The sequence below is a fragment of the Armigeres subalbatus genome, chromosome 3, assembly GCF_024139115.2.
Source record: "Armigeres subalbatus isolate Guangzhou_Male chromosome 3, GZ_Asu_2, whole genome shotgun sequence".
Taxonomy (NCBI): domain Eukaryota; kingdom Metazoa; phylum Arthropoda; class Insecta; order Diptera; family Culicidae; genus Armigeres; species Armigeres subalbatus.
The window spans coordinates 252488041-252514663 of record NC_085141.1 but is presented as its reverse complement, the minus strand read 5'-3'; the positions used below and the strand labels follow the sequence as shown (position 1 = coordinate 252514663).

At 38.7% G+C, this 26623-nt stretch overlaps 1 protein-coding gene across 2 annotated transcripts in view; it reads right to left on the bottom strand.

The window, feature by feature from the left end:
• LOC134223585 (plectin-like) overlaps positions 1-26623 on the bottom strand; it is a 539529-nt gene that overhangs the window by 501962 nt on the left and 10944 nt on the right. Inside the window, exon 1 of one of the 2 annotated variants that reach the window (XM_062702766.1) lies at positions 13937-14416. The exons of the other annotated variant lie outside the window; for it this stretch is intronic. The gene's annotated coding sequence lies outside the window, so the exon portion shown is untranslated. Of the gene's footprint in view, positions 1-13936; positions 14417-26623 lie in introns of those variants that run through there. 2 annotated transcript variants of the gene reach the window in all.

Sequence of the window (26623 nt, the reverse complement as noted above, 5' to 3'; positions counted from 1 at the left end):
CGTTTCTTCAACTATAGCATCATCAACGTGCACTGCCCACACGAAGGGAGATCCGACGACGAGAAAGAAGCGTTCTATGCGCAGCTGGAGCAGACATACGATGGATGCCCACTGCGGGACGTCAAAATCGTCATCGGTGACATGAACGCTCAGGTAGGAAAGGAGGAAATGTATAGACCGGTCATCGGACCGGATAGTCTGCATACCGTATCGAACGACAACGGCCAACGATGCATAAACTTTGCAGCCTCCCGCGGAATGGTAGTCCGAAGCACTTTCTTCCCCCGTAAGAATATCCACAAGGCCACATGGAAATCACCTAATCAAGTAACGGAAAACCAAATCGACCACGTTCTAATCGACGGTAAATTCTTCTCCGACATCACGAACGTACGCACTTACCGCAGTGCGAATATTGAATCCGACCACTACCTCGTCGCAGTATGTCTGCGCTCAAAACTCTCGACGGTGATCAACACGCGTCGGAGTCGTCCGCCGCGGCTTAACATTGGGCGGCTACAAGACGGTAGACTAGCCCAAGACTACGCGCAGCAGCTGGAAGTGGCACTCCCAACGGAAGAGCAGCTAGGCGCAGCATGTCTTGAAGATGGCTGGAGAGATATTCGATCCGCCATTGGAAGCACCGCAACCGCTGCACTAGGCACGGTGGCTCCGGATCAGAAGAAACGACTGGTATGACGGCGAATGCGAGCAGTTAGTTGAGGAGAAGAATGCAGCATGGGCGAGATTGCTGCAACACCGCACGAGGGCGAACGAGGCACGATACAAACGGGCGCGGAACAGACAAAACTCGATTTTCCGGATGAAAAGCGCCAGCAGGAAGATCGAGACCGTGAAGAGACGGAGGAACTGTACCGCGCTAATAACGCACGAAAGTTCTATGAGAAGTTGAACCGTTCACGTAAGGGCCACGTGCCACAGCCCGATATGTGTAAGGACATAAACGGGAACCTTCTTACGAACGAGCGTGAGGTGATCCAAAGGTGGCGGCAGCACTACGAAGAGCACCTGAATGGCGATATGGCAGACAACGGTGGCGGTATGGTAATGAACCTAGGAGCACGCGCGCAGGACATGCGACTTCCGGCTCCGAATCTCCAGGAAATCCAGGAGGAGATCGGCCGGCTGAAAACAACAAAGCCCCTGGAGTTGACCAACTACCAGGAGAGCTGTTTAAACACGGTGGTGAAGCACTGGCTCGAGCGCTGCACTGGGTGATTACCAAGGTTTGGGAGGATGAGGTTCTGCCGCAGGAGTGGATGGAAGGTGTCGTGTGTCCCATCTACAAAAGGGCGATAAGCTGGATTGTAGCAACTACCGCGCAATCACATTGCTGAACGCCGCCTACAAGGTACTCTCCCAAATTTTATGCCGTCGACTAACACCAATTGCAAGAGAGTTCGTGGGGCAGTACCAGGCGGGATTTATGGGTGAACGCTCTACCACAGACCAGGTGTTCGCCATACGTCAGGTATTGCAGAAATGCCGCGAATACAACGTGCCCACACATCATCTATTTATCGACTTCAAAGCCGCATATGATACAATCGATCAGGACCAGCTATGGCAGCTAATGCACGAAAACGGATTTCCGGATAAACTGATACGGTTGATCAAGGCGACGATGGATCGGGTGATGTGCGTAGTTCGAGTTTCAGGGGCATTCTCGAGTCCCTTCGAAACCCGTAGAGGGTTACGGCAAGGCGATGGTCTTTCGTGTCTGCTATTCAACATCGCTTTGGAGGGAGTAATACGAAGGGCAGGGATTGAGATCGTAGTAGACCGCGCTCATATACAGACGTTGAAAAATTTTCATCCGCGTTTTTTCCCTCGCTTCAAAATAGTTTCGGCTGGTTATGGCAGCCCGGACTGCGGAACCAGAAAAATAACCAGGTTTTTTTTTCGTGTTCGATAGATTCGGTAGAATCAGATTCCGTAGGCCATGAGGTGTTATGGAAAACGTGTGCGCATCGATCAGTGTTGCAGCGGATTCATGACAAAATGTGAGGAGACGAGGCAGTGTTGAGTGCAACATTTTATACGGTACGGATCTGCAGGTGATGACAAAGGACGGTCCCAAAGATAAGTTTCAATTTATTTCATTTAAAATTTTATGTGTTTCCCAATACATTATATTTAATTGTGATGTAAATTACATGGGCAGCTTGCTTTGTTCACATAGAGGTGTGTGAATTACTTTAGAAGTGAAACGGTTGTTATAGTAGTATTGTAGACAATAATCAATATTAATATAAGGTACCACGAGGCACGAATGTGGGTGTATGTGGGTATGTGGGTAGTATGGCTGCCGATGAATCGATTAACGTTTTTAAAAGTTTCAATGTTCTAGAAAGATGAAGCAGAACTATACACGAATTCACCCATACGCCTGGTCTTCTTCCACAAACTCTCTTCACTGCAACTTCATCTAACTTGCTAAATTTAGTAATTTGGAAATTTAACATCCGTTCACTTCGAAATGTGTTGGAATAGTGAAAGATTTTGGGTTTTTTTTTTTTTTTTTTTTTTTTTTTTTTTTTTAACTAATTTTATTTGCTAATTATCTAATACATGCATTTATCTCTTAGACTAGGTGTTCCGTGTTTTCTTAACACTATCATCCTTATTTGCTATGTTACGCTTTTAGATATTATTAATACATTTCAATTGCCTCTGGCAGTTACGATATTTCCTCTGGTTGAATTAAACCATGTAGGAATTACAATGTTTTCTACTTAAACTAAACTTAACCTAATTTATACTAAGGGTACAAGGAGCTAATCGTTGCAATAGAAGATTGCAACGATTTTGATCTAAAATTGGAAATTATTTTGTTGGACATTTGTTGCAAGGTCTCAATATTAGAAATTCTATGAAGTTCATTGGTACTATACCACGGAGGTAACTTCAGAATCATTTTCAAAATTTTATTTTGAATCCTCTGAAGTGCCTTCTTTCTGGTATTGCAGCAACTAGTCCATATTGGCACAGCATACAACATGGCTGGTCTAAAATTTGTTTGTAAATCAAAAGTTTGTTCTTAAGACAAAGTTTTGATTTTCTGTTTATAAGTGGATATAGACACTTAATATATTTGTTACATTTGGCTTGAAGGCCTTCAATGTGATTTTTAAAAGTTAATTTTGATCTAGCAGAAGTCCTAAATATTTAGCTTCATAGACCAATTAATTGGAACCCCATTCATAGTGACAATATGTCTGCTAGAAGGTTTCAAATAAGAAGCTCTCGGCTTATGTGGGAAAATTATAAGCTGAGTTTTGGAAGCATTCAGGGAAATTTTCCATTTTGCAAGTAAGTGGAGAAAATATCCAAACTTTTTGCAATCTACTACAATGACACGAAGGCTTCGCCCTTTGGCTGAGAGACCTGTGTCATCTGCAAACAAAGATTTTGACACCCTGGTGGTAAATCAGGTAAGTCAGAAGTAAAATGTTATACAATATGGGCCCCAGTATGCTGCCTTGGGGAACACCAGCTCTAACAGGTAATCTATCAGATTTAGAATTCTGATAGTTTACCTGCAGTGAGCGATCTGATAAATAATTTTGGATCAGTTTAATAATGTACAGAGGAAAATTAAAATTCATCAATTTTACAATCAAACCTTCATGCCAAACACTATCAAATGCTTTCTCTATATCAAGAAGAGCAACTCCAGTCGAATATCCTTCAGATTTGTTGAGCCGAATTAAGTTCGTAACTCTTAATAACTGATGAGTGGTTGAATGCCCATGGCGAAAACCAAATTGCTCATCAGCAAAAATAGAATTGTCATTAATATGAACCATCATTCTATTTAAAATAATCTTTTCAAACAGTTTGCTTATTGAAGAAAGCAAACTGATTAAGCGATAACTAGAAGCCTCAGCTGGATTTTTGTCCGGCTTCAAAATTGGAACAACTTTGGCGTTTTCCATTTATCTGGGAAGTATGCCAATTGAAAACATTTGTTAAATAAATTAACCAAAAAGGATAAAGAGCTCTCAGGAAGTTTTTTGATAAGTATGTAGAAAATACCATCATCACCCGGGGCTTTCATATTTTTAAATTTTCTAGTAATAGATCTCACTTCATCCAAATTAGTTCCCAACGAAGGGTCAAAAACATTATCTTGGTTGAGAATGTCTTCGAAGCTTCGTGTAACCTGATCCTCAATTGGACTAGTGAGACCTAGACTAAAATTATGGGCACTCTCGAACTGCTGAGCAAGTTTTGAGCCTTTTCGCCATTTGTTAATAAAATTTTATTTCCCTCTTTAAGCGCTGGAATTGGCTTTTGAGGTTTTTTAAGAATTTTCGTTAATTTCCAAAAGGGTTTCGAACTGGGATCCAACTTCGAGACATTATTCTCAAAGTTGGTATTTCTCAGAATAGCGAAACGTTTTTAATTTCATTTTGCAAATCTCGCCAAATAACTTTTAAAGTAGGATCAAGAGTTCTTTGGTATTGCCTTCGCCTCACATTTTTAAGACGGATCAGTAGCTGAAGATCGTCGTCAATAATAATGGAGTTGAATTTAATTTCACATTTAGGAATTGCAATGCCTCTGGCTTCGACAATTAAATTTGTCAAAGATACGAGAGCATTATCAATATCACTTTTGGTATCGAGAGGAATATCAACATCAAAACTCCTATCGATATACGTTTTATATAAATCCCAATCAGCTCTATGATAATTAAAAGTAGAGCTGATTGGATTATAAATGGCTTCTTGTGAGATTTCAAATGTCACAGGAAGGTGATCAGAGTCAAAGTCAGCATGAGTTACCAATTGGCCACACAGCTGACTTGAATCCGTTAAAACTAAATCAATTGTAGAAGGATTTCGACTGGAAGAAAAACAAGTTGGTCCATTGGGATATTGAATAGTATAATATCCCGCAGAACAATCTTCAAATAAAATTTTACCATTGGAATTGCTTTGAGCATTATTCCATGAACGGTGTTTGGCATTGAAGTCACCAATTACGAAGAATTTAGATTTGTTGCGAGTCAGAATTTGAAGATCAGCTTTCAACAAATTCTTTTGCTGCCCATTGCATTGAAAAGGCAAGTAAGCTGCAATGAAGGAAAATTTTCCAAAATTTGTTTCAACAGAAACTCCCAAGGTTTCAAAAACTTTGGTTTTGAATGAAGAAAATAATTTATGTTTGATACGTCTATTGATGACAATGGCGACCCCACCACAGGCGCTGTCAAGACGATCATTTCTGTAGATAAAATAATTTGGATCTCTTTTAATGGAGAGTCCTGGTTTTAAATAGGTTTCTGTTATAATGGCAATATGCACATTATGAACTGTTAGGAAGTTGAATAATTCATCTTCCTTACCCTTTAGAGAGCGGGCATTCCAATTTAGAACTTTCACACAATTATTTGGATCCATTGAAACGGAGTCCGATAACAATTTTTGTGTGTACTTTATACCAACCTGAACAGCTTCTGGAATGGTATTTGCTTTGAACATTGCATCAATCATGTGATGCAAATTGTTCAGTTAAAAATAAAATCGGAAGCAGTCATGCTACCTGAATCGGCAACATGACCATTATTTCCCGTTGGGACATGGGTATAAACCTCATTTTGAGAAGAGAAATTTTGTCTACCAGCAGCGATGTTTGCATACGTAGGTACATTCGAAAAATTGGAATTTACTGAAGTGCTTGCTACCCGTTGACGAGCGGCAAAATTTGTTTGTGAATTGTGGTGGGTATGAATTGCTCGACCGGTAACTGGTTTCGAAATTTGAGCGTTTGAAAAATTTCTACCCGTCGAATCTGGGATCCGATTGGAATTTCCCGTCATCAATTTTGCACGGGAATTCAAAACTTTTTGCGTGAAGGGCATTCCCAGAAATTGGATTTATGATTACCCCCACAATTTGCACACTTAAATTTATTGGAATCTTCTCTCACAGGACAAGCGTCCTTGGCGTGAGAGGTTCCACCACAAATCATGCATTTAGCATCCATGTGGCAATGTTTGGTTCCGTGACCCCACTTTTGGCACTTACGGCACTGAGTGGGATTTTGGAAATTTCCCCAGGCCTGCGGAAATGTTCCCATGTAACACGGACATGGGACATAATACAGGCCTTTTTCCAACTTTTTCATATTATTTAGTTCACTTTTGTTAAAATGAACTAAATAAAATTCTTGAGAAATGCCCTTTGGGAAGTACCAGAGTGGGATTTCTTTTTCATCTTAATTACTTGGACTGGTGAAAATCCAAGTAATTCAGAAATTTCAATTTTAATCTCATCCAGTGATTTGTCATCACTGGGCAGACCTTTCAAGACGACTTTGAACAATCGCTCAGTTTTGTCGTCGTATGTGAAGAATTTATGGCGCTTCTCAGTTAAATACTGGAGAAGACGTTTGCGATCGTCAAAGGATCCCGGCAAAACGCGGCAGTCACCCTTCCTAGTTATCTGAAATGAAACCTTGATCCCCCGAAGGTTACTCAAGATTGCATTCCGAAAGCCAGAAAACTCGGCAACAGATACCACAATTGGCGGAATCCGTTGTTTCTTCGCATGAATCGAATCACCTGGGCTAGAGGTAGATGTGATTTCCTCAAATTCGTTATTAATCAAATCGAACTGATTGCTCAGTTCGATGGGAGAAGAAATAATGTCAACGTTAGATTTAGAAGGAATATCTGAAGTCTCCAGCTTCCTTCTATTTTTTCCGCGCTTGGGCAGGACGGTCTTGAAACCTTGTTTCTTTGAAGGAAGTGGAGAATTCAGAGACTCCCCTTCCTCTTGTTTTTATTAATACTCATTGCTGAGCGTGGAGACGTGACCTTCTTAGAGGTTTTTTCCCAGAACGGTGTCCCTGCAGGATTACCACCGCTTGTCGGAATTTTACTTCCGCAAACGGGTCCAACGTAAAACGAAGGCACGGGTCCTTGCAAAGATCGTAACGGGATCAGTGGGTAGAAATAGCGCTAAGAAGCACCGTTGAAATTAAAATAGCTTCGGGTAGTATTAAAAACTTCCTTCCGCAAAGAGAAAGAACCGCACAGCACGAAAGCACGATGCGGTCTGAAAGATTTTGGGTTTGATTCCCGCATCCTAGGGTCCATCCTCCTTCACCAGTCACCTCGCATCATTGCATCAACCCGATTACGCCACTCCTTCATGGCTACTTGACGGAAGTGCTTCTGGACTTCTGGTGTTGGGTTGGAGGACTATGGTGAGTGATTGGCTGCGGTCTTATAGGGCTAATCACGCCCTGCTCTACTGCAGTCGCTTCTGTACTGGGAAAACCTACACATAAAGACAAGTTTTACCTGCCATTCACAAACAATTCACGCTTAAAACTATAATTCCACGAATTTCTCGGCAACATTCATCACATAACATAACCAACACTTACAAATAATTCAAATACCATCATCGGGGGTGACAATGGATCAAATGGGGGTGAGAATGGGTCACTGTTTCAACTACTTAGAATGCTTATAGAATGGATTGAACGTATCTGAGGGCAAGAAGACTAAAATATAAGAAACCTTTTTTAACGATTTTGCTCTACGACCTCCAGGGTGCCTGTGAGAGCGATGACCCATTCTCACCCCCCGGACCCATTGTCGCCCCCGATGGCGGTATTAATAATTGACGTACACCCAGGTTTTTCTTTTTGCGCGGTCGTAATTCATTAATTTCTCGGTTAACCTGAACTTTCACGGCTTTTAAAATACCACCCGATTTTTTTCGAGTTTTTGTAATTTTTTCCGTGGGATTGACTTTTTGTTTCATTGACCCTGAAGATCTTAAACGACTAAAACCAAACAGTGTTAAAAAACTGATACTCCGACTTTTCGCTAACTAGATGATACACACGATCACGATCACAAAACAACAATCTACTAGGGGAACTGTTCCATTTTCCATCTCACTGAACATATTCATCTCATCGTATAACAAAGAATATAAATTAAGCATAATTTTAATAAAGCACCAGTTTCGTCGTTACTTTTTGCTAACATGAGTGCTCACTACTGAAATAAATCACAAAAATAAGAAACAGATCAAATTTCTTTTCATGACTTTGTTTTTCGTGGGATGAATGTCGGAGCTATGGGATGATGTCTAGGAGCAGTAACTCTATTATCTGCAGTATTCAATAACCAAAAATATGCCAAAAACAAATATTACAATTGTATTATATTGAAATGTAAGATTTTGGTGCGGCGTTTGGAGTCTTCCAGATTTGTGTATGCCGGGGTTTTGTACGAATTTTTGTGCATAATTGTGTTAAAATCTACCGTCCGCTGGTAGGTTGTATATGCATATGTTATTGAAATATTGATAATTCTTAATTTTTATTTAACCATAACTGTATAGCTACTAACAACGAACTAAACAGTGTTGGAATATCGCGTAATATCGTCGTAATTATTAGCTTTATATTGTCAAATAGAAATCGACTAGTTCAGAATAGGCATAGACAATAGACAATAGCTAATTATCGCGAACAGCTGAAAGATAAATTAACAATAGCTCTAACGGAGCAATTGATTGTCTGCCCTTAATTTGGGTGAACAATGACAAAACTGACCGTAACTAATCTATACTTTGTTCTCGCGTCAACATTAACATGCTAGTTACTTAGATTACATCACTTACCAAAGTGAATCCTGATCTAAGTAATGACACTTCCTCTCCCTACTTACAATACTCCTTCCCGTAACAACCGTAGAGATGCAGACGATTCGTCGGTCTCTAAAACAACGGTTGTTACACTAACATTCCTTCCCTTCCCTCGATGATCGTAAGGACGTGGCCGGCGCCGTTATTGACCCATTAAAAGTTGAGCTTTCGGAACGTGCACATTGATGATGGAGTGCTAATCCCAAGTCCCATCTCTTGGTTCCCTGTGCAATTCCGCTAGTTCTGGTCAATCACGGAGTAGCAACTACGAATTGTACGGTCATCTCATGCTCATGCTCATGCTCAGTAATACGAAGGGCAGGGATTGACACGAGTGGTACGATTTTCACGAAGTCCGTCCAGTTATTTGGTTTCGCCGACGACATTGATATCATGGCACGTAACTTTGAGAGGATGGAGGAAGCCTACATCAGACTGAAAAGCGAAGCTAAACGGATTGGACTAGTCATCAACACGTCGAAGACGAAGTACATGATAGGAAGAGGCTCAAGAGAGGTCAATGTGAGCCACCCACCACGAGTTTCTATCGGTGGTGACGAAATCGAGGTGGTTGAAGAATTCGTGTACTTGGGCTCACTGGTGACCGCCGATAACGATACCAGCAGAGAAATTCGGAGACGCATAGTGGCTGGAAATCGTACGTACTTTGGACTCCGCAAGACGCTTCTGATCGAATAGAGTTCGCCGCCGTACCAAACTGACTATCTACAAAACGCTTATAAGACCGGTAGTTCTCTACAGACACGAGACCTGGACGATGCTCGTGGAGGACCAACGCGCACTGGGAGTCTTCGAAAGGAAAGTGTTGCGTACCATCTATGGTGGGTTGCAGATGGCGGACGGTACGTGGAGGAGGCGAATGAACCACGAGTTGCATCAGCTGTTGGGAGAACCATCCATCGTTCACACCGCGAAAATCGGAAGACTGCGGTGGGCCGGGCACGTAGCCAGAATGTCGGACAGTAATCCGGTAAAAATGGTTCTCGACAACGATCCGACGGGAACAAGAAGGCGAGGTGCACAGCGGGCAAGGTGGATCGATCAGGTGGAGGACGACTTGCGGACCCTCCGCAGACTGCGTGGTTGGCGAAGTGCAGCCATGAACCGAGCTGAATGGAGAAGTCTTTTATGTGCAGCACAGGCCACTCCGGCCTTAGTCTGATGATAAATAAATAAATATGAAAATGTTTGTAATCTCAGCTAAGCATATGCTACACTGCATGGTCATGCTGACGGGGACGGTTCAATTTTCCCTGAAACCAAAATTCTAACTCTCATTCAAAAGACCAGACCATGGGTACAGCTGTATTCATATCCAGCGTAATCAGCACCCAGAGGGTTTCCAAGCTGTCCCTTTGGGAAGATCCATTAATTACGTGACGCAAAAATATTTTTAACCCATTGAAATACCAAAATTAAAGATTCTCCAAAATAATACGAAATCCATTTTACAGATAACTTTCAAGATTATTAAAAAAATGTCAAGGTCGCTCAATTTTGCGTGGGACTATGAAAGATGAATCGGAAAGTTCATCAAAATTGATTTTTTTTGAGAAAATCACTCGGAAATATTTTTGTAAAATACTTTGAAGATTTCTTCAGATATTCTTTCGAAATTTTTTTCGAGAATTGCTTAAGGATTATTTGCGGAAATTTATTTAAGAATTCTTTCGAAAATTTCTTAAGGAGTTCCTGCGGATTTTAATTCGGTAATTTCTTTGGAGAAACTTAAAAAAACTTCTCAAGAAATTGTTCGGGGAATTGGTTCAGAACTTCGGGGATTCCTTTGTGAATTCATTCACCAGTTCCTCTAGAAATTCCTTTAGCAATTTCCTCTGATTTATTTTAAAGAATTTCTTTGGAATCTCTTTTAGGAGTTTTTGCCTTTCTCGTACAACAAAGTTGTACCGAAAGGCTATCATTTCACTCTGAAAACGAACTTTTTACAGGAACATCTGATAGTAAAGTTTCTTATAGCATTCGACTCAGTTTGATGAATCGAGATGTTGTCTGTGTGTGTGTATGTATGTGTGTGTGTATGTTTGTGTGTCTGTATGGTCACTTTTTCAACCTCAAAAACTCACACGATTTTCATGTACTTAGACTGATTTTATCGCAAAAAATTGCATTCCGCAGAGCCACTCTTCTAATTACATGCATTTGAATATAGTTTTCGTTTTATACATCTCCTTATTTCCATATTATATTATGTATGCGGTTTAGTCTTCTATTTATATTTAGGAATCGTTCCAAAATGGTATCGGGGCCTTGGCGAAGGGGGGTGGGGGTGTCGTTGGTTGAATAATCTTAAATGTATTTGACGTCATATACTAGTCGGCCTTGAGCATTATTGGCTTAATTTTCAAAATGTTCGTGTACATTTCATTTTTAACCCTAGAAGTCTTGGAGACCCATGATGTTATATACCAACCCGACCAGTTAGTCATAATAATTATATCATATCAATATGTGTTACAAAAAACAATACTTGAAATAATTTCTCTGTCATGGATGAAAAAAATTTCACGATCGTCATAACTTGATTATAACATAATGTATTAAGATTATTTTACAGAAAAACAAAATTGCCAAAATTTTTGGTAGATAGGAATTGGAAAAAACGAAGTTACCACCTTCAGTATATCTTGATTTAATCGAGAAAGGCATCGTCAGGTGGATAGATTTGGTTTTTTTTTTAATTCCTTCCGAAATTCCGGAACATACCATACAGTTGAAGCAAAATTATAAGATTGCTAATGTCGCTCCCGTTCGCGTGACCAACACCAACCGACGTTGATAATGAAACAAAACATGCTCTACAACATGATGGACAATAAACGGACAAGTTAAGCTTATTGAAGCATATTTGGAAAAATAACTAGTATTAGCGGTCTAGTTCTCATGCTTCTACTGGAAATACCTTGAAAATGATTCTGAAATTCCTTGGGGATTTTTTTTGGAAGGAATTCATTAGAAAATTTGTTTAGGAAAAATTAAGAGAACACTTTAAGACATTGTTTCGGATATTCCTACGAATTTTGTAGAGATTCCCCAAAAAAAAACAATTTGTGCTGAATAAAGTTCAATGTTTGTAATGTACTTCGATAATTCCTTTACGAATTTCTTTGAAAATTTTAATAAATTCCTTCAGGAATTTCTTTGAAAATTATTGCTGGAAATCTCAAAGGAAATTGTTTCTGGCATTTCGTTGGAAATTCCTCCAGTAACTTCTTCGAAAACTTTTTCGGACATTCCTAAAGAATTTCTTTTAGCAACTTCTTTAAAACTCCTTTACATTTTCCATAGAAATTGTTTTCGAAATTTCTTCGAGATTCTTTCTAAAAATTAATTTTGGAATCTTTTTGAGGAATTCTTTGAAAATTCGTTTAGAATATATTTCGATAATACAGTGACCTGCATAATAAAAAGCCCACTTGCCGTTTTCATACAAAATGGTCAACTTTGGAGATCTAGATCTCGATTGCATGTGAACCAATTTTGTTGAAATTTTTTCGACCATATTGATTCATAGGGTTTTTATCGCGGTAATACCAAAACGATTTTTTTGGCAAAAAATTGATTTTATAATATTTTGAAAACTACAACTCTTAGTGTACACGTATATCCCGCAAACTTTTTTGTATTGCCAAAATACACGTTTTTTTCTGAATGAGTCATCAGTTTACAACCAATAGAATTCAAGATATTTAAAAAATAAATTTTTGTCAAAAAATTCATTTCGGTGTTACCGCAATATTTGTTTACCCTATGAATCAATATGGTCGAAACTCAGGTGGGTAAAATTCAAGTTATATCTGAGCTCTGGTCAAAATTGGTTCACACGCAAACGAGATATAGATCTCCAATGTTGATAATTTTGTATGAAAAACGGCGAGTGGGCTTTTTATTATGCCGGTCACTGTACCATTAAATTTTTTCTTTGAAAATTCCTTTGGAAAATCCATTCGGAAATCCTTTGGGAATTCTTTCGAAAATTCATTTAGCAAACAACCTTGACAAATCACAAATGATTTAGTTTTAAAACTGTTTTAGAAAAAGGTGCACCAATTTTCTTCGTAGGATTTCTCGAATCTTAATAATTGTTAGATAATTCGTTATGAAAAATAATGCTCGAATTGTTTTTTTTTTTTTGCGCTGTAAATGTTCCTTACTTTCATTTGGTATTTTGTGTACCTAACGGAATAAAATAGATCCCATTGAGAGGTCCTGCTCAGTAACTTATATCCCAACCACCACACGAGTTCCAGCTGCGCGCTATGGCTCCAGCTTAAAACAAATTTAGCAACTAATAGAGAGTCAACAAAGAATATGGATTGGAATGGAACAACCGAAAAAACGGCAGCGACTAAAATGGATCAGCGATTTCTAGCTCGATACGTGAAACAGCAAATCTCTAAACTTCATTAGCAGTCAATTTAGCATGAATTGAAAACATTCGGTTCGATTTGTGATTATTTATTAAGAAAATTCCATTGAGCACCCATATTCTAATGCGATTTACATCATATTATAAGAAAAATTATGATATCTGACTATGCATTAAAGCATAATGTGGCATAAATATAACATTTATTGAGAGAGAAATGCAAAAACATGTGTTTATATTTGCCTCTGATTGCAATCGATTAAAATTTGAAACTTCTAAAAGTATAACATCAGTGACCAGTATATGTACGAATCAGCAAACGCTCAATCATCACAAACTATTCATCGCCAACAGTTTTGCGAGTACAATCTAAAAAGCAAAGTGTAGTTTATTTTTATCAAAGCTGTCAATGAGTTGTAGATTGGCGACGTAGGTATCGTTTAGCGGTGCCCCCCTTTCATGTCCACATTGCACAACACTCTTAGAGCTATGACACAGAACGGTTTGTCATCGTCTTGTTATGTGTATTATCGATTTTTCACAGCTTTTCCCTTCTCACTCGTGCGCGCTCTCGCACTGCATTCGACAGCCCACGACGACGTCACATCGACGCCGACAATGCCGAGGACGACATTTGCACTTGAACCTCCACTATTCCACCGAATACTATCCAATTATTACGCTCTCGGTTGTTTGAACCTTAACTTCGGTACGCTACACCTTTGCTTCCACTTTTTTTTATTGCTTTTGTTCCTCACATACACTTCCGGTGCTGCACGCCAAGAAGCTAATAATTAAAAAAAATGTTGCTTCTCCAGTCGGAACCCACCTTGTTCTCCCTTGGTAGACAACACAAAGCACCCAGGATACGGCTCACCAGAACCAGACAGGATGATTCAATCCTTTTCGTAGAATTAGTTCTCTTCACCACACTACAAACAAAATTTCAATGTCACTCTGGAACAACGTACTCCACTCTAACGGGTTCCGTAAGATTGCTATCGTGTTCGTCTTTTCTTTAGACGGCTATTAGCACAAATTTCATCACATCTATTCTTAATTACTCGTCGAGAGCACTCTGCACCGCATCGAAGGAACGAAGGGCATCGTAGGGAACTTCGCACTGAACCAAAAAAAGATACCACGGATCGACCGACAACGACGAGGGGGAAACTAACAGTACTTTGACTGTAGGTACTGCAGGATGGTAAACGTCAAGCACAATCTCACTGACTGGCTTCTGCTCGTTCGTCCGAATAACGACGCTGGCGTTGGGAAAACTGCACTCTGATGGGTTCACTCTGGTAAACTCTCGCGGACCAACTGAAACCCCCAGGAGCACCACAGCCCGGTAGATGGTACCGTCGCCGCAACCGCCGAGCCCGCACCAAACAGCACACCGGCGAGAGAGCGAGTTAGGGATTTTCACCTTTTTTTCTCTCTCCAAGAAAATCGCTGTCGGAGGAATAATCACGCCGCTGCGCTCGTCGTGCGCCGCGTTTGCCGCTGTTGTATAGCCCGTTCGCGATCTTCCACGCTCTCTTTATCAACATTCTAGCGCAGTGGTTCTCAATTGTTTTTTTTTTTGGGAGGCGAGGGTATTTGTTTCCATTTCCATATCTCACAAGTTCTCACTGATCGATTCGAAAGACCAATGCAACATCACGGGTTCAAATTAGATCGTTACCAACGAATATATGCGTAAATTATCTTTTCATGGCGTAATATGTAATGAAAAAGTGAAGTATCTTCCATCTAGGATGAAAAATTTACCTTCTAAAAAGTCATCCGTCTTTGGTAGCTCATTCGTATTAGCAGAAAACCACTTTTAAACAATCAACTTTTTCATATTTTTACAATTTAATTATAACGATTTCCACTACTAATCACTGCGCACAACAAAATTTAGGAAAAAAAAAATTCACTATGTATTTCACTAATTTCTAATGAAAAAAAGAGTCATCAAATGCTAAAAAAAAACTTTTAGATGATTTTTTTTTTTATAACATTTGTTCATATGTACATTTCATTTTACTATCTTCTTAGCAGCGCACAGGTGCCAATTTTGAAGACTACTGTACTGTTTCGAGAAAAAATCTTATCATAATCCAGGCATAATACAAATTTTTGCACTCGCCAATCTGCCAACTGGACAAGTAATAGAAACTAATTACCTACTATGTCTGAAACTCGATTATGCATATGTACAACATGTGATAGATTTAGTTCGGAAAAGGTATTGGAGGGTAACCGCCCCTTCGGTGGGCTTTGATCCCACGACCCCAGTACGCTAGACAGGTGCTTTCCCTACTAAGCTACGAAGGACCTCCGTCGTCCTCCGCAGCTTAGTGGGTACTGATGAAACCAAATTCCCAGCACTAGGTACCAGTCGAACTAGAAATACATTTTCAGAACTAACTCTCTCATGTGTATTTTTGTACACATGCCAACCAAGTAGAATGAGTATTTAGTATTGTCCGGCTGCTACACACTTGCTTCATCAAAAACGGCGCTCAATGAAGTAGGGTTGTATGAGATTGTGCCATTTGTAGGGAAGGGAAAGCACCTGTCTAGCGTACTGGGGTCGTGGGTTCAAAACCCACCGAAGGGGCGGTTACCCTCCAATACTTTTTCCGAACTAAATCTATCACATGTTGTACATATGCATAATCGAGTTTCAGACATAGTAATTAATTTGCACTCCGGGTGGCTTAATACCCGGCATATAGGCAATTACCTTTGAATGAACTGAATAGAAACTATTTACTTCTTACATTTGGTAAAACTTTTTTTTCTGTACTTAAGCAATTAAGAACCCAAACAATATCAGACAGAAAGTCGTGCAGCAATAGTGGTATTTCCGCAAAAAAATCTTATAATTGGATAATGGAACAACTTCGACACAAAAATAAATTATTCTAAATTTATTCAATTATTAAAATCAGACTCCCGAAAACGTGGTATTCGATTTCTCAAGGTTTGCGGAAGTACGTAGAGGTATGCCTGCTCTAAGGTCGAACAGCATCGCAGACCGAATGTGTCACGAAGAAGCCACTTGGAATGCGGTCAGTAGAGTCGTGACGCCAACAACAGTGTCGGTGCGGTAGCGTAGATGGATAAATGACCAGCGCACAATGGTCGGAACCCGTGATTTGATGAACTTAATTGTTTTGTGCCCAAACGGCTGAAATGATCTAAATAGTGTCTTCAGAGAAAAAAATCACAAAAATATTGCCCATATTTGAGTGGATTTTATTTTTCAATAGTACCTACTATTGAAAAAGTTGAAAATCTAACTTTTTTCACGAACGTGACAAAAAAAAGTTTCTTCGGCAAAGTTGTAGATCTAGCAAAAATATGACATTTTGCTATAGAAACTTTTTTCCTACGATGAATACTTTTGGAGATATGAGCGTTTTTTATGGAAACTCCCTTAAATTTAGAATTTTTGGTATAACTTTTTTTTCAAACAAAACTCAGATTTGTGATGTTCTACAAAAATGTGAGCACTAAAAAACTACGCGTTTTGATAAATATAAAACTTTGCTACGACAACTATATCAAAAGTTATGAAACTTTTAAAGTCAATTTCACACTGATTACAATTGCGTATAGGGGAGAAGGTGGCAAACCGAATCACAATGTCAAGTACTCTTCTGAAAGTTCAGACTTCATACTATAAAGTAGTGAAAGTTTCGTGAGTGCCAATTCATAAACGAAGAATTGGCGTAATTCAAAAGTATGGAGTTTTCTTTAGAAAAACACACTATTTTTCAATAAGATACGTATAGGGGAGAGGGTGGCACACCGGGACACAATGTCAGGCACATTTTTGAAAGTTTTTACTTTATGGTTTGAAGGTGGGATGGTTCAGTGAGTGCCAATTCACACACAAACCACTAGGGTCGGCTTCGACAGTACCTGAGAGGGAGCCCTCGAAACGCATCAAATTAAATAAATACTGTCGTCAGACAACAATTAAATTTAAAACAAGAAAATAATAATCAAAGTGTGCGCCACCTGAAAGGCCAAATTTTGTTCTGCGTTTTCATGTTGCCTTAGAGAATTGGCTTGCACTTTCAGCTAGATCTCGGCTCAGCTTGACACGCACATTTTTTAAACCTGTTTTTCCCCCACAGGACATTGTTATACACTTCTCCGTAATTTTATATGCATATATGGAAGTAGGACCAGATTTAGGAGGGGGCCGGGTGGGGGGAAGTGGCATGGACCCGGGCCCCCACAAATATTGTGTATCAAAACTAACCTTTTTTGTACATTTTGGAGCCCTCACAAGCTGTCGGCCCCGGGGCCCCCTTCCGGCTAAATCCGGCCCGGGAAGATGGGATGTTGTTGATCTCTCATTCCAGGCATTGACTAAAAAATCAATGATATTAATATTATTTTCCCAAGAAAGTTGAAGCGCCATCTGTCTTCCAATGGACAATTTAATAAATGTGGCTTAAAAATATATAAAAATTTAACATAATTATTCACTTAATTAGCACCAACGAAATAGCTATCACTACTGCAGCACTGCAGCACAAGCTATCACATAACTTTTCGACAATGTTTGCCATTTCTCTCCCTGTCTTCTTCTGTGACATCCGCCACTACACATAACTACTTATTCAATGTTTATTAAGTAATTTCATATTTACCAATTTCCAGGATTCTATACCAATCTACTATTTATGCATTTGTATATCCAAGAAACTAGCTTAATAGTACTCTTATGCCATAAGAACATTTATTTGACCAGACCGACAAATGAACCCAGCCATATCGACATTGCAGTCAAACATCTAACCGCACTAGGTCGAGAAAGGTCATATCTTTTTCGATATACGCATATACGCATATACGCATATGAAATTAAAGAGTAGATGTGCTTGTTCTGCGTCTCGAATGACCCGAGAATTGTCGATTTCGACACAACTCACGTAAAACATCCGTGTATTTCAGATGGGAGGTATCGACAATTGTCATTTCATTCGAAACGCTTCACCTCATACGAGACGCAGAATAAGCACAAGTTGTCAAAGGTGAGACACTGTTGTTACAATTCTAGTTATTTATGTGTAAATTGGCACTCAGCAAACCTTCACACCTATAAACTATATAGAATGAAAACTTTCTAAAATGTGCCTAATATTGTGTCCCGGTGTGCCACCCTCTCCCCTAGACACATCTTATTGCAAAATAGTGTTTTTTTTTTCTAGAGAAAACTCCATACTTTTGAATTACGCCAATTCTTCGTTTATGAATTGGCACTCACGAAACTTTCACTACTTTATAGTATGAAGTCTGAACTTTCAGAAGAGTACTTGACATTGTGATTCGGTTTGCCACCTTCTCCCCTATACGCAATTGTAATCAGTGTGAAATTGACTTTAAAAGTTTCATAACTTTTGATATAGTTGTCGTAGCAAAGTTTTATATTTATCAAAAGGCGTAGTTTTTTAGTGCTCACATTTTTGTAGAACATCACAAATCTGAGTTTTGTTTAGAAAAAAAGTTATACTAAAAATTCTAAATTTAAGTAAGTTTCCATAAAAAACGCTCATATCTCCAAAAGTATTCGTCGTAGGAAAAAAGTTTTTATAGCAAAATGTCATATTTTTGCTAGATCTACAACTTTGCCGAAGAAACTTTTTTTTATCACGTTCGTGAAAAAAGTTAGATTTTCAACTTTTTCAATAGTAGGTACTATTGAAAAATTAAATCCACTCAAATATGGGCAATATTTTTGTATTTTTTTTTTCTATGAAGACACTATTTAGATCATATCAGCCGTTTGGGCACAAAACAATTAAGTTCATCAAATCACGGGTTCCGACCATTGTGCAGCGCAGTGAGCAGTGCTTGGCCTCGGTTCGTCGGGGCGCCGGTGAACTGCAAGTCTTCTGACAAACGGAATCGTCGACCGACCTCGGCACTCTAACTGCCAACCTGCTGAACAAAGAAGGAGAAAGCGCTTCGGGTATGTAGGGCATCGTCAGTACGGTCGTTATTCACCAGCGGAACTGTCGGATCACCTCTGCAACCCGAAGACGAAGTCAACACAATGCGTCAAAGCGTACCCTGTGATAGTGGCCAGTAGTAGTGGCACCATCAACTGGAACTGGTAGACCACCCTCGACGCCGGGCGAGTCAGAAAGATACAATTTAGGATGTTTCTTGTACGACCGCCGAGGGATCGATACAACGTGGCAGTGGAGCCAGCCAGCTAGTCGGCGATTTAGCCTAAGCTGGGGGGCCGGGATTTTAGAAGCTACTGTCTGAACATGTCATGAACAGAAGATAATGTCTGAACATGGTTTTCCGACGAAACTGATTACACTGATACGTGCAACGCTTGATGGCCTCAAAACCATGCATTCGGATTGCAGACGAAGTGGTAAACCCTCGCTTGGGTTGAAGCAGGCAGGCACTTTCGAATTTATTGTTCAACATTGCACACGAGGTGAGGGATACCCGAGCAAAGCTTGATAGCAAGTCGATAACTAATTTTGTTGTTGTGAAATCGGCTAATTTTGATAACTCAGGTCGATATCCTTAACGGTTAAAAGGTCAAAATCTATAGCATAAATTTTTATCTGTGACATCAAATCGGAAACTATTCCTGCTGTCGATAAAAGCGAATTGAAAACTAAGTTTGATGTTGGATTTTGTTAACAAATAACTGCTTTGCTCCGGTCGAGACAAGTACGATCTTACATAGTTTGCAGTAGCTAACGGGCAAGTAAGTACAAAGTGCTGCGCATCGTTCCGATCGTCCAAAGCGCGATCCTCCACAGTTTGGATATGCCATCGGGCATTTCTACTGTGATTTTTTTCAAAGGTAATTGATTTGGAGGATCGTGTGTTAGTGCTGCACGTCGTTTCGGTCGTCCAAAACGAGATCGTCAACGGTTTGCATATGCCACCGGGTATGCATGGTGAGGAGTGTTCATGCTGAACGATCTGATATCGTTGTGCTCTGTGCGGCCGAGAACTAAATCAATTGATATGTTTGATCGTGTTCCTGCTCGGTGTGCAGGTAGTTAGTTAGTTTTGCTTTGTGCGGCCAAATCATAGTTAGTTATTTAATATCATTGTGTAAACAAAATGGCACGGTCGCATCGCTTATCAGAGTGAATCCAGATGCAAAGATGCCTACCGACTAACTGATAATTCTTCCTGTGGTTTTTGTGGCGACGCAGAGGGTAACACGGTCGTCAAATAGCAAAAAGCACCTACTAATATACCTTCCCTCTTCCTAACTGACTACAAGGACGTGCCACACTTAAATTATTTTGCCGACCACAGCAAAATTTTCGTCATGATTCCAACAGTCGAGTTACGGAAATTCGGTAATTCTTTTACCGAAAATTCGTCATTATTTTACCAAACTTTTTACAGAGATCTCGGTAACGATTACCGATGACTCGGTAAAGTTTACCGAAATCTCGGTAAACATTTTACCGAGATTCGTCGAAATTATTACCGAGATCCCACCTGTTGGATTCTCGGCAATCGTAAAATTTTGAATTTTAAGTGTGTGGCCGCGCCGTTATTGATCAGTTAATTTGAGTCACTGAAACTTTTATTTATATTATATTATTGTGTTTTTTAAATTTTACATTAAGTTCAACACAGAATTGACGTTTCCCGTGAAGTGAAGAGACGTTTTGCTGCTGTGAATAGGATCTTTAACGGATTACGTAACTACACCCAACCGGCGGTTGTTAGATTTTCCAACAATTCTGTATAAAAATCTACCAAAACCTGTATTAGAACTGAGCATATATGCGAAATTGCTAGATTCTTATACAAGTATTGTATAAGAATGTAACAATTTTGTAAGCTTTTCTTAATTTTTTTGTATAAAAATCTAACCATTTCGCATATGCCCAGTTCTTATACAGGTTTTGGTAGATTCTTATACAGAATTGATGGAAAATCTAACAACCGCCGGTTGGGTGTAGCTTAGAATGTGCTGCGTACAATACTCGGAGGGAAACTAGAAAATGGTGTGTGGCGCAGACGCATGAATCAAGAGCTGTATTAAGTGTACAAAGAATAAAATATTGTGAATCGTTTTAAATAAGGCAAAGTGGACGGGTCGCTTAGTGCGAATGTCGAAAGAAAGAATAGCGAAAACAATATTCAACAGAGAACCGGATACAGGCCGGCGACTTCGAGGAAATTCAACGTTACTAAACGGTCCTAAACGTTCGGAAAAACTGGAGGAACATCGCCCAAGACCGACAATTATGGAGCTCTACAATACGTCAGGCATAGATGTATCGAAGCTGTAGCCAAAAGGTACACAGATATCTATGTAGCAGCTGGAAAGGGGCGTTACGATTGCGCAAGAGTCACTAGACTTTGCCCTAAGTAGAGGCCTAATAGAAATCAACCTGCAATGGTAATGGTGGGGACGCAGCTCTGACAAAAGTGATAAACTCCAATATAATGAAAAATCACTCTAATAAAGATAAAGATTTTTATTGACAAACAGAACGGCAGAATATCAACTTGCCGAGCGAAGATGGCAAAAACCCAGACGCAGGTTATCCGTGTCAGACCTAACGATGGCACCTGAGAGCCAGAAGCCCCAGGTGGTCCCTGGAAAATGGTTGATAGGAGAAAAGTTAAGGGTAAGGATCCTCCGGAGAAGTTTACGACGGTTAGACAGGGAAAAAGCTTTGTTACTTACAATACACAATACACGGACGTTCTCCAGTCGATGCGTAGTGCAGAGAAGCTCTTTATCATGGGGATGATGTGCGTAGTATTGGACGCACCAGGGCGAGGGACATGTTCTCATACTCAAGAATATAGGCCAATAAAAACCCGGCACGCAATCACGCCATGGCACAGTGGCTAAAATCGTGTATTTGGCGCGTTTATTAAATAGTACCTTTATTATGCGATTTAGCGTGATGGCGTCTTCGAGACTTCTTCTTCTTATTGGCATTACATCCCCACACTGGGATAGAGCAGCCTCGCAGCTTAGTGTTCATTAAGCACTTCCACAGTTATTAACTGCGAGGTTTCTAAGCCAAGTTACCATTTTTGCATTCGTTTATCATGAGGCTAACACGATGATACTTTTATGCCCAGGGAAGTCGAGACAATTTCCAAACCGAAAATTGCCTAGACCGGCACCGGGAATCGAACCCAGCCACCCTCAGCATGGTCTTGCTTTGTAGCCGCGCGTCTTACCGCACGGCTAAGGAGGGCCCCTAAACTCTAAATATTATAAGTAATGAAAAATCACTCTAATAAAGATAAAGATTTTTATTGACAAACAGAACGGCAGAATGTCAACTTGCTGAGCGAAGATGGCAAAAAACGCAGACGCAGGTTATCCGTCACACGAGAGCCGGAAGCCCTAGTGGTTCCTAGAAAATGGTTGATAGGAGAAAAGTTAACGGTAAGGATCCTCCGGAGAAGTTTACGACGGTTAGACAGGGAAAAAGCTTCGTTACTTACAATACACAATACACACAAGTACACGGACGTTCTCCAGTCGATGCGTAGTGCAGAGACACTTTTTCATCGGGATGATGTGCGCAGTATTATACGACACCAGGGCAGGGGACCGGGACATGTTAACATACTAAAGAACATGAGCCAATAAAAAACAGGCACGCAATCACGCCATGGGACTGGATTGTCCATTCAGCAGAGAAAACGAAAGATCACTGTGTGAGTGACACAGGCAACTGCGTGGCGGATGGCAGTAAGTTGGCGGCTATTTGAACATCTGGCGTGTATCCGCCCCAGGAGGTGTTCTACTGTATTTGCTACGCCCCTTATCGGTGGTCGATAGAGCGATTTACTCAGACAATTGACAGACTAACGTCCGACCTGGTGGCTGCGAAGTCTTTATTATTAGAAGCTATTATTTGCAAATGTCTGAAATTATGGGTGACTAAAATAAAAACTCCCCCTTAATAAAGAGAAATTTACCGCAAAAAAAATTGCCGTTAAAGAAATCAGGGTATGAGCAATAAATAAATATAAAATTTCCACAAATAAAACAAAATTTACATAAACAATTAAGAATTTTCCACAAAATAAAAATAAATTAGCACTTTTAAAAGCAAAAATTGCAATTATACAAGAATAAAAAAATCAAAAGGTTCCACGGAAAAAATACAAAATTTCCATAAATAAATCAATATTAGCATTGAACAATAACAAAATTTTCCACAATTTTTTTTTTTCACAAAAAATTAAAAACTTTCCACGAAAAAAATAATAAAGAGCAATAAAACTGAACAATTTTCCATAGATGACCCCTTCTTTAAAAGCGTTTAAAGTTCATAGAAAAATTTATCAATTTTATTGCTTTTTTGCATTTTTATAGAAATTTTCTTATTTTTTATTGCACTTCATTGATAATTTTGTTGGAAATTTTAAATTTCTTATGCAAAAAATATTTATTTCGTGGAAAATTTTAATTTAATTGTTAATATTGTTAATATTGAAGTATTTATGGAAATTTTATATTTTTCACCCTGGAAGATATTATTTCTTTATGGAAATTGTTTTTTATAATTGCAATTTTTGCTCTTAAAAGTGCTAATTTATTTTTGTTTTGAGGAAAATTCTTGATTGTTTATGGAAATTTTGCCTTATTAGTGGAAATTTTATATTTATGTATTGCTCATACCCTGATTTCTTTATTATCAATTTTCTATTTCTTTATGGAAATTTCTTTAATTCTTCAAGGAGAGACCCATAGTGCTTAATACAGGGCAGCCACTTAATTTCCATTTTCAAATTCCCGTTTTTCCCGGTTTCCCGGTGGTGCATCAAAAATGGGATACGATCAACGAATAGGTTTTTGGATGCATTGGAAAATTCCGTCGGAAAAAAAATTAATGGTTTTTTTTTAGGATTTTATTTACTAAACTTTGTTAAATTATCAAAGCTATCCCAATTTTATCAGGGAATTATTCAAAAGTTCATCGGAAAATTTTTCGGAGCCCCTGTTCGAGCGAAGACGAAGTACCGGGGTAAAATTTATAACGAGAGAGACACTTTCCAGTTCACGTTTATTTCAAGACTAAAATTCATGTGTTTCGGTGTGTCCTATTTATAGTCGGCTCTACCCTATTATGCATTTAAGAACTTTCTAGAATTCTATTCAATTCTTAAGCTTATTATATGCAAGTCAATGCAAGTACTAAAGATTTGTATTGTGTAAAGTGTACGTATGGCTGAATGTTCTGGAACTATCAATAACAATGGTATGTAAACAACCAATGATTCTGTGTTGAAGATCGGTAAGTACTTTAAAGTAATATGAGTAAATTATTTGATAAATGTTATGTTTTCTTCTTTCCAGGCATGATTTTATGATGCTCCAGCTGTGAAGCTAGGTATGATCAAAAGGGGTAAGCATATAATGGAATTCTAGTGGTGTTTTGAAGTGTGGCTGGCAGCATGAGGTATGCTGCATCCGCTGGTGTGGTGCTAGAATAAAGCACCCCGGTGGCTTGCTGCTGGTCGCAACAGCCCCTTCGGGAAATTCATCAGCAAATTCATTGGAATACCGTCGTCGAGGGTGACAATGGGTCAAACGGAGGTGAGAATGGGTCACTGTTTCAACTACATAGAATGCTTGTATAATAGATTGAAGGACATCCTATTTTTTTGGGGAATTCTTTTGGAAGTTCTGCTGAATTTCTTCAGCAAGCCCTTCGGAATTCTTCCAGCAATTTTTTTTCGGTATTTCCTGTAGAAATTCTTTGAAATATCTTCGGGATATTTTTTGAAAGTTTTCTTAGAAAATTCTTCACAATTCTTTTGAAAAAAAAAATCATTAGCGATCTCCGGAATTTCCTCAGCAAGTTTTCGAAATTCCTTCGGGATTTTTTTTTATTTTCTTCGGGAAATTCCTTGAAATTTTCTCAGGAAATTCTTTGGAAATTTTTCGAAACTACATCGACAAATTTTTTGGATTTTTTTCGGCAAGTTTCCTTTGTAATTTTCTTGGAAAAATCTTCCATGTTTCTTCAGGAAATTCTTTGATATCTTCGAGATTTATTTTAAAGTTTATCAATGAAATTATTCGGCTATTTATTTTTTTTTTGGGAAATTCTTCGGAATTCCATTTTTTTTAATTTTCTTTGGAAAGCTTACCGAAATTTCCTTTGGAATTTTATTTCTGAAAATTCTTCTGAGCCTTTCTCGGCAAATTATTCGAAATTTCCACGGCGCATTTTTCGAAATTTTCACTCCGCAATCAACTTCGGAAATTTTCAAATCTATGCAAACTCCCCGGGCAACTCTACATAAATTCCTTTGGAAACCTTTCGGAACTTTTTATGGGAGTTCTTCAAAATTTCGTTGCCGAAGTAGTCGAGAGTAGTAAATCTCATGATTTAATTATTTTTGTAAGACTAGAATCAAAGATACTTCCCTTTCTTGATTTCTGATAGCATTCTAGAAATCCTTTTCTTAAGAAAAACAAGAGTATCACTAGTTTCAATGCTAATGCTAATCATTACCTACATTACCTCCATTTAAATACTAGTATGCTTAAAAAATGTAAGAAAGAAAACTCATTTCAAAGAAAATTTCAATCAACTATGAAAAGTGTTCCAAGGATTATCAAATTCAGATGGATTTTATTCGACTCATATCAGAATTTCAAAAACTGTTTCGTCAATTTTGCGTTAACAAATTTCCAAAGTTCTGAAATTTCTGCAACTTTAAAATAGTTTGTTCCTGGCAGTATATTTAATTCAAGGTTTGGTTTTCAAATACCACCCAACAATTTTAAACCTTGAAAATACTCTGGAAGCAATAAATAGAATCCAAATGTTTAAAATATATGAAATGAGAAAAGACCTCGTCTTCCTAATGGATTTTCTAAATAAATTGAATAAAAACAACTGAAGATCTAAAATAGTTTTGAAATCTGATATCCGGCATAAATCCCGTTCTTTAGAGAAGATTAATATTATTGTGAAAATCGTGGAATCAAAAAGCCATTCCTAAGATATTAATTAAGGTCCTGAGATTTCCTATGATTTTTTATTCAATTTTATAGCAAAATCAAGACTTTTACTGAAATCCGGTACATTTATTATAACTGAGATAACAAAAATCTTAACAATATGCATCCTATAAATAATTCCTATAAAACATTGTTATAGTAAAACTAATGTTGATATCGATTGTACATATCGTGTTATACACGCTTAGGCCTACCAAATAAACTAACTTGGAAACAAAACTCATTCAAAAGGTTTCAAATAATCCCAGAATAATTTCTAGAAAGCAAATTTTAAAAAAATATATGGTTACTGCTCCTGAACTTCATCTCATAGCTCCGATATTGGTCTCACGAAAAACAAAGCAATGAAACGGTATTTGGTTTGTTTATTATTTTTGTGATTTTTTTCAGCAGTGAGCACGCATGTTAGCAAAAAGAAGCGACGAAATTGGTGCCGCATTTCCTTGTTTCGCGATGAGATGAATATATGTTCAGTGAGATGGAAAACGGAAC